The 9,844-nt window shown below is 41.5% G+C and overlaps 1 pseudogene across 1 annotated transcript; it reads left to right on the top strand.

Annotated features, from left to right (window-relative positions):
* The first annotated feature begins 1,574 nt into the window (after window positions 1–1,574).
* On the top strand, window positions 1,575–4,749 carry LOC120822720 (nucleolar protein 16-like; annotated as a pseudogene). The gene is made up of 4 exons (XR_013468067.1): window positions 1,575–1,780; window positions 2,505–2,621; window positions 3,276–3,382; window positions 4,068–4,749. The product of XR_013468067.1 is annotated as a nucleolar protein 16-like (transcript).
* The last annotated feature ends 5,095 nt before the right edge of the window (window positions 4,750–9,844 follow it).

Raw genomic sequence — 9,844 nt, 5'->3', positions numbered from 1 at the left:
AAGTCGACGCTTTTAGAGATTCTCACAAAACAGTGGTGAGTAAAAATAAATGGGGATTTTATAGAATATTATGCAAAGCTGTAGATTCAACTAAACAAGAGTTTATTATAGAATTACCATTTTGTCCCAGTTATCTTTAGTTAAATCTGAGACTTAGGAAGACAAATTCTAAAAGAGGGATGTGCCGTCTGAAAGACGATGGCATATTAATTCTATATCATAAAAATGTTCCTGTAAATGACAACTGGGGCGACATGTCCCGTGTCAAAGTGTCCCTGCGCAAGACACCCAACCCCTAACTGCTCCCCGGGCAAAATGTAAAACCATGGGGTAAAAATGCATTATAAGTCGCTTTGGATAAAAGAGTCAGCTAAATGACATGTAATGTATCTGCAATACTTATATTGCAGTGTTTATAATGACATTTGGACACATTCCATTGTAAATGTGTGGTAGTTTGTCTCCCCCGTGCGGCTGACGTAGGAATCGCGTGCCTGTTGCGTTCTTCGGATCAATAACACACAGCAACATTCAAAACCCGTTTAGCTTTAGTTACTTTCGAGTATTCGAAGTGGTGAACGTAAACATTTAATATAACAAATTCCCATCCACGATGTTTAAGTTGTATCCCCGGTCCACCTACATGCGCAGTTTTTTACTTTGTGAATATGCATGTCCCGTAAATACGTGCACGTTCTGAGGAGCTCCGTGAATCCAACCCGCCAATGACGGCGTGTAGAAGCGCTCAATATTTACGCATTTCTTCCCGACAAAAGCTCTTCAATCTGATCCGGTCTCCCGTAAACATTCTTCGTTTTAATAATGGCGGTATCGGGCTATGGAAGCGGAAATGTGAGACTCCGTAAAGGACGCAGTTAGCGGACCAATCGCAGCCTGGTGCGCTGTCAAAAGCGACGCAAGCCCCGAAAAATGTCTCGACACACGCGAGGACGCGAGGAGGTGTGAAAAGCGACGCAAGGGACACGCGTCTGCGTCGCTCTGAAAACGCAGAAGCATAAACTAGGCTTAACGGGATTCTCCTGTAATTGGGAGTTGCTGTGATGAGCGGATTGGGGTCGCTGCGGTTTTCTTCGTCTCCGCGGCGTCCCCGGTTCATACCGTGCGCCAGATCAGCTCCTTTAAACATGTATCACGCCTGTGTTTTAACCAGGGCTGTGTCCCTGTGCATTGTTGAATGGATGTTTATCTTATTGTAATTTTGTTTATTTGTTTTCCTTTTATTATAACTCTCCACTCATTTGTTTTTGTCTTTTTTTCTTTTCCACCCCCCCCACACCTTACACCTAGCCTTGTCCATCCACTCGGCTCCAACCCTTTGATTTTTCTTTTCGTGGAAACGAAGCAGAAAATTCAGATAGAAAATATTCGGCAGAACAAAATGAAACTAGACACGCAGCTGTATACATTGAGTTTAATTTGTGACTAAGCTTTCAGTGTCTGTTCTGAGTCCGTGCGGGTTGTGTTCGATGTTGGCGCTCATTTGCGTTTAATGCCCAGATTCAATGAGAAGGATCCTGATCAGTGCAAAGGGGACTTCCTGTCACATGGCCGGAACACAACAAACCTACATCCGGTTTCAGCACGTTGCCTTTTCCCTTATATCACCAACAAACCTCAAGCGTGTTCTGTAAAAACAGAAACAATTCACCAACATGCCGAAAGCCAAGAAGTCATCGAAGAGAAAAAAGTTCGACTACAACCAGGACCGGAAGAAGATGAGGAAACGGTCCAACAAGAAATACAACCCCAGGATAGAAAAGTAAGCGAGCAGCTACACGTTAGCATGTTAGCTAATGTTGGCTAACAGCGAGCATGATGATGCCAAGGAGAAATACATATATCCGTTAATATTTAAATGTCTTGATTGCAAATACTTACTACAATGATAATGAACGTGTTTTTGAATTTATAAATGCTGCTTTCTATAACAATGTTGTATAATTCAATTTCAGACACATGAGCGTGTACTACAGCTAACAATTAATTGAATATGGATCCGTTTTTCTTTCAATGGATTAATCATTCAGCCCGTATGAGAGTAAAAACAACATACAATTATTATTCCATGACGACTGCCCTAAATGTCTCCATTGAATTCCTGACGGATATTTTAGGGAGATTTGATGACGCATATTCATGTAATATCGTATGCTACACATTACACGTATGATACATATTATCACAGTTCTGTACTGTGCAGTGTTGTTGTTGTTTTTAGTCATATTGAATATACCAAGATTTAAATGGAAACAAAAAAAACCTTTCCTGGAAAAAGTTGATAGTTCTCATTATATGAAACTTTTTTTGTTTAACCAATAAATTTAGATCTACAATCACAGAGCCTGAGCCTTTCTTTCAGTCCCATGTTTACGGCGTTAAAACGTAACTTGTTTTTCACATTTCCTTTGGCTTTATCCTGCAGAAGGACTTTTGAGTGTGTACGTTTTTGCGACATTGTGCGTCTGACTTGTCCTCTCACTCAGTTCACAGATTCGAAATGCGTGGGACAACAAAAAGTCCACGGCCAAGAACCTGCTGGGTTCTGATGGGTCTGGCTTTTGATCCAAACCGCACGGTGCCAATAAAGAAAAGCAGCGTAAGTACCTGCTGTGGATCGGTTGTAGCTTCCCTGGGGTTTTATTCATCTTGTTTTCTTTTATTTAGCTCACGTGGTTCCTCTAAAACGGCGCAACACAGGCAAGCAGACTTTAATAGAGCGATACTTGGGCGTCTCCTGTCCAGACAAAGACGCTGAGCAGCATCACCAGAAATCTGTTTCCCAGTCCAGTGACGGTTGTAATGATCCACTGTTCTGTGTCCTCGCAAAACGTCCAGTTGTACTTAACTACGCACTGGTTTGTAAAATAAATCTGTTGTTTAAATAATATTGAAGAAATGTATCCAGCAGGTTCAATTTTTAAAAACACAAAACTCGTGTTCTGTAGCTTTTCCTTTGGAAAAGGAAGTCTGTTATCAGGATTAAACATTATGCAGAAAGATCAATAAAACCACAGGCTTGCACCCTGTGCTTTTTATTTAGTTGAGACTGAGAGACCCTCAAATTATACTGCAAACCGAGACAAACCGATGATTTGCGTATTTTCACTTTGAGTTTTATTTTCACTTTGAGTTTTAACATTCATTTTTATACCATTTGGAAGAAAATTAAAAGGAAAAATAGGAGAAAAATATTGACTGTTAAATGCAAACAAGATTCTTCTTGTTTCACAACGCGAGTGTTTTTGTGGCTGCAGAGTTGCAGAAAGAGGCCAACGTTCCAGAGAGAGACTGCAAGACGCTGTCCTCTGATCTGATCGAGTACGCTCAGTACATGATCCGAGAGCACAACGACGACTTCAAGGTGAGAGCAGCAGCCGGACCCGAAGGAGGCTTCTGGTCCTTCCTCGGAGAAGTGCCTCGTTCAGACGGCGTTTCAACATTCGCTTTAAAGTCCCACTCAGTCCATAACGGAGGGAATTGCGTGCACGTGGTTCTCTGGGCTACAAAATATCCTACAATAAAAAGGTTTCCACCCCTTTTAAAAGTCTGACAGGCAGAGTGAGGCACCGCTTTAGTTTAGAGGGAAATATCTCATTGTTTTACCTGTTGCTCATGAAAAGATTTATTGGATTTAATGAACAAAAAAAACCCTTAATGAATAAAACGCAAATAGTTTTCTGATCGCAGTGACATCTTGTTTTTGAAACGCCAGACAATATGGATGCAGAATATTTTGTTTGTTTTTAAAAGCATGACTTTCACACCTGGACTTTATTTATGCTCTGGAGTTGTTAGTTTGGATTATATCGGTCAGATAACTGATCTTCTGGTCTGTCTTTCTGCGCTGCGATCCATTAAACAAAGCCGATATATTGATCCGTACTAATATTTGAATCCTGCTGGTATGTAATGACCATTGGAAACCTCACTGGGGCGTCATTGTTGTCCTCTAATTCTTCTAAGAAGTTTCTCGCCACCGAAAAGGTCTAAGACAATATATGCAGCTGGAAGCAAATGAGCAGCCGTGTTGTCTGTTCTCCCTGCAGGCGATGGCCCAGGACGAGAAGAACTACTACCAGGACACGCCCAAACAGATCAAGAGGAAGATCAACGAGTACATGCGGTGCCACCCGGACGACTTCGACGCCTTCATGGACTCGCTCGCCGCTCCGTAGCGGCGGCCCGGGGAAAAGCAGCCGAGCCGGTTCTGGACTCCCTTTTCCTCCCGCGTGTCAGGATGTCGTCGTGTAGAGACGTAGTGCGAGTGGGACACGCGTCCGGCGTGGGGATGTAGGTGATGCTCGTGGACATCTGCTACATCCCGATGGGGACGAGCTGCAGCACTCGGACCCTGTAAAGATTTCCTGTTTTAATGAAATTGTGTGTGTGTGTGTGTCAGTCAAACGTGCTTAGCCGACATGTGTTTGCAATGAAATCATTTAAATATCTCTAGGCTCACTTTGCAGACGTCACTGGCTTTCTCTCCGGGCGGGGAGGCGGTTTTTTTAAGGCGTGACGTGTTGATGTCAGAGAGAAATCTCTGCAGCGACATGTTTCAAGCTGTAGAATGAACGAGTTTGAAGTGACACCAAGTGACTCGGTTCCACTGAATTCGTCAGTTGATTTTTGAATCTGAAAGCAGTCTTGGCGAGGACCTAGAAGAGTTCTATAAAGGTCACAACTTGAAGTGAATTCTAAGACGTTCAATAAACCCAAACTTTTCTACACATCTCCGCATTTCCTTTTTCCCAAAATCTATTGTAATTAGAACTGCTGTGTTTTCCTTAATGTTCAGTTGTTGTAAAAACTTTTTTTCCAGCTCCAAATCCAGATAAAATGACTTATTGAATAATTAAAGGACATATATATACATCGCATATTGAGTTTGTCTGACGTCACAACGCGTGTTTTCTGCTGAAGAAACCTCTGGAGATGCTTCCAGCGCTCGAGGCCCGACGTTGGTGCTTCTTTCATTAGAGCACCAGTTTCATTACGGCTGAACGCTGAGCGTATGCTTGTGTCACGTGGACCTGGAACCCGTCGTCTTCGTCCTCGGCTGCTGCTGTTGAGGTCACACCCGTTATCCGCCCCACAAGGACTGGAGGAGCGAGGAGAACGTCCACCTTTGCTCTCTTACTTACCTTTTTAAGTACAGTTAAATCATTGGGGCGTAGACACCTTGTTTCCTCCGACTGATGAACTCTGCCCCACATCCACGGGGGTCAGGCTGCTTACGGAGGCCTGTAGATTTTGGTCTGTTTGCGTTTGCATCGACGTGCCCCGTCAGCACGAGGACGGACTTGTTTTCTGATTCTGTGCTTGTTATCAGAGCTGTTTTTGGAGAACGTGTGTGTTGACTACATAACTGTCGACATGTCTGAAATAAGGGGATTTTTACTTCATTTAAGACTTTGAATTCCACGCATGAAACACTGTTATTGGAGAGACTAAGGGCTCCTCATATAAATGTTACTAGTACTTCACTGCACCCTGGTAAATGACTTCGATGTGTAAAATCAGTGGAGTTCCGCAAGTCTGAATAAATCAAATGGACAATCGACCCTTTCATAACGTTTAAAAGAGAATAAAGCATAAAGCATCAGACATGCAGTTTGATTTACATAACACCTCAAAACAAGAATGACATTCTATAGTTATAAAAAAGAAATGTACGTTACTGCAGAGCTGCAGCACATCAGAAGGAATAAAACAACATGTGCATCATAAGCAAACATCTGTGCACAGTACAGATCAGATTCTCACTCCAGATTAAAGTCACTCACGTCTGCCTTTATACAGTCAAGGATGTGCTTCACCAGCTTCTCATTAGACGGTTGCCATTCAAAGGTTTCACAAATTAGGGCAGAAAATGCAAATGAAAAGCTGTGCAGCTGTAAATAAAATACAGAAATCCGTCCCGCCTTTTAGAGAAGGAGCTGCTGGTTTTCGTCTCTTAGGAGTAGAAGCTTCAGCGGACATTTCAGACAAAGGCCATTACTTTCCATAACGCTGCAAAAAGCCACATCCAGCCATACGGCTTCTAAAAAAGCCTTCAACGTGTGGACGGAAACACGCCTCCTTCGAACTTAAAAGTCTTTTAAGGAGACCAGACGAGGGCCCATGTTTGTGTGAGGGAGGAAAGGACGGGCAGCACATTTGCTTTAGCTTCTAAATGTGGGAGCGTCCTTCCTTTTGAACAATAACTTTGTGTGAGTCCTGTTATTATAGTTGTATGTGAAGTGTCATCGGGTTAAGAAATGTGACACTACGTAAGCTTACGTGTGAGACAATGTAACTGCCATTGAGGGTTTTTTTTGGGGATTCAACGCACGGCCGAAAAGGGGAGTGAAGAAAGGATTTTGGTCAATGGTTCCCTTTAATATTACTCCATCTTTTACATTTTAAACACTATTGCTAAACCACTTATACATATTAATGATCACAATGCTCTTTGGTCCTTATTATTGAAGATGGTTCCACAGTTATGGGAAATAGGAGATGGACTTGTAGCTCTTGGGACTTGGGCTCATGCCAGTCTGCACTGATCAATGAAACCTCAGCGGTGCATTAAATGAAGACAGCAGCTAATTTCAGGTATAGATGGATGATTGCCTCTTCTGTGTCTGGCTTTCAAAGCCCTCTCGCTGGACCAAGGAGGAGGGCAGCTTGACCTGAGGTCTTCTACTTCAGAAGAAAAAAACAGAACATTAGAGGGAATGAGCCCATGCATGTAAACAGCACCTAACAGGACACCCTGACCTTAGCACTGTGAACCAATGTTATTACTAAATACTACTTGAATGAATGGACGATATTGAGCGACAATACAAAAGAGCTTTAAAAGATTGTTGCATGCACGGTAATGTGGAAACATTTAGTATGCCTGAGACCAATTGTGTATTAAGATGAAGAATCAAATTGAATCAGCCACATTCGACTCATATGAGCATCATGATAATCATGCAATAGGTCCGGAAAGTAACTTCCCCAGTTGTAAAATCGAATTGGGCGTTAATTTGGGAGTTTTTCTGTTTATAAATTAGCTTTATCTAATCAATTGTTCCTTTATAATTTGATATATCCCAACAGACAACAATTATGTTTCAGAGGTCAGAGCACAATTCGGATAATAACTGTGAATTCATTTTTTATTTATTTGTTGGGGTTATCACAAGTCAAATATAATTGTGTTTATTCTCAAGTAAACCTGCCATGTGTAATTCATGGGTATTTTTTTTAAACTGGACAGGACAGGATACAGAACATAACCAGATTTTGTTTTTGACTAATTTTCTAAAACATATGTTGATGAGGTTTTTGTGTTCATTTTATAGAAGTTGCTAAGAGAAGGTGTTTCGATGCTTCTTTTGCATCACCAAGACTGACATCTGGAGGATAAAGCCAAGAGCTGCAAGTGTTTCAGACTTCTTTTCTTCTTGGAATTCTGAGGAATTTGTTTTTTGGAAACACTCATGAACCCCTTGCGTGTCCTTTGCGTGCCCTTTTCACACCTCCCTGCGCGCGTCGACCCATTTTTTCTAGGTGACGCACGCGACGCAAGCCATTGGTCCGCTAACTACGTCCTTTACGGAGTCTCACATTTCCGTTTTCATAGCACAATACCGCCATTATTAAAACGAAGAATGTTTTACGAGAGAACGGAGCAGATTGAAGAACTTTTGTCGGAAGAAATGCGTAAGTATGACCGCTTATACAAGCCGTCATTGGTGGACTAAAAGGACGCGCGGATGGCCTCTGATTCATGGAGGGAGATCTCCGCAAACGGCGGTTTGCCGTTCGAGAGGTGTACAAAGTTGTGGAGGTGAATTCTTTAGATAAAATCCCCAAACCAAAACCCATTCATTGTTGGAATGCATTAACGATGCATTCCAAGTATTGTTCTTCGAATCTTTATTTCCGACTTATTATTATTCTATTTCTTCCGCGCGACCTTTCAACTCCTTCACATTTTCAGCTATTTAAACCGTTCAAATATTAAAATGTTCAGCTCCTTTCTGGCTTTAAGGCTATGACTTTTCAGCTTTCTACCACTTATGCTTGAATTTATATAAATCAATAATCATAAATATTTTAACATGGTTTTCCAATGGAAATTGTTTTCAAATCCTCCTTAAACTTCTTCAACTTTCAGACTTTTCAGCTTCCCCAATCTTTCAGCTACAGACACCATTTAAACTTTCAAATGTTGACACAAGTCTCAACTATTTTATGAAAAAAACTGCTTCTTGATATCTATTGTACTTTTTTCATATTCACTAGTTCTTCGCTCCGTTTCTGACTTTTACATGAGTGTGTATTGCGTCTGCTAGAGTGGAGAGCTCGAGGCTAGAGTGTGGGGCATCGCAGGAATCTGGTTAAAAAAATATGGAACTTTTGTCCTTGCAGCCAAAGTATACACTCTAGAGGCTTCATTTCTTCAGATTAATGAGGGTATGGTTGTGCTGATTGGATTAATGTGTTCATGGAATCCCAGAGTTCTTTAGTTTTGGCGCAAGGAGTGTTTGAGTGACACAACCTCTGCCAAAAGCCCCATAGGCTCCAATACAAATCTGCCGACATATTTCTCACAAAAATCCACAAGGTACACGTTTTGTAAACGGCCATAGGAGCCGTATTTATTACCGGACAGACATAAAACACACATCCACGCGTTCGGTAGAGTCTTGGGTCTCATACAAACGCCGTATTTTTTAGATAGCTGTTATAGTTTTGCGCTGGTTCTCATTTGTGTGAGGTGTGGATTCTGTGTAACTTGCTGCCATGTCTCTGCATTTTGCAGCCGTTAATGAGCACAGGTGCGGCGTTGTCGTGGTTACGAGCACTCACACGCTGCAGGATCTGTCTGTGACTCACAGCTGCTCGCTCCTATGACCTGATTAGTGGAGTCACATGACGCAGCTATGCTTTCTGTCAACAGACCAATATGATAAAGACACTAGCCCCCCCTCCCCCCTCCCCCCTCCACCCTGACCTCTACTTACTGTTAATCACTCTCAGTCAGTCAGTCAGTCTAATTCTCCTCCCCTCTCCCTCTCTTCCTCACCACCATTCCCTTCCTCACCCTCTCACCCTCCCTCCCTCTATCTACACCCCCCCACCCCACCCAATCCAATAATTTCAAAATAAAAGCCCCATGGAGGGAATTTTTACTGTAATGTTTGTGATGAGGCCTATTAATTAAAAACTTCTTAGTTTGAATAACAAACATTCTGTCTCCCAACCCCCCCTCACCCAATTCCATCATTACAAACTAAAAGCCTCAATGATTATCTGTACCTTAACCATGAAGTGGTTTCGTTGAAATACGCATTGCTCTTTCAAATACTACTATAACCACTACGAATATTACTAGTACTTCTAGTAGAACTACAACTGATACTTCTACTACCATACTACTAGTATTTCTACTGCTATTAATACAACTACTACTAATGTTATTAAAAATACTACTATGGCTAATAGTATCAGTATTCCAGCTGTTTCTACTGCTATTGATACTAAACCGACTTCTACTGCTAGTACTAATACCCAAATTACAACTAACATTACTACAAACAATTTTAAACCTCTTTTTATTCATCTCAGCTTTTGTTATTTCTGTACTTTTTAAAATTCATTTAAGCTCCTGCAACTTCTGTTTTGCAATATTTCACATTTATTTCAGCTGTTTTCATTTCTGCTTTTTCAGCAAATCTATTGAAATTCCTTTCAGCTTCTCCCATTTCTGTATTTTCAACTATTTCAAATTAATTTCAGCTTTTCTAATATCTTTTATTTCAGCAAATGTATTCAAATTCCCTTC

Source organism: Gasterosteus aculeatus, chromosome 7 (assembly GCF_964276395.1).
Source record: "Gasterosteus aculeatus chromosome 7, fGasAcu3.hap1.1, whole genome shotgun sequence".
Lineage (NCBI taxonomy): Eukaryota > Metazoa > Chordata > Actinopteri > Perciformes > Gasterosteidae > Gasterosteus > Gasterosteus aculeatus.
This window is presented reverse-complemented; position numbering and strand designations above follow the sequence as displayed.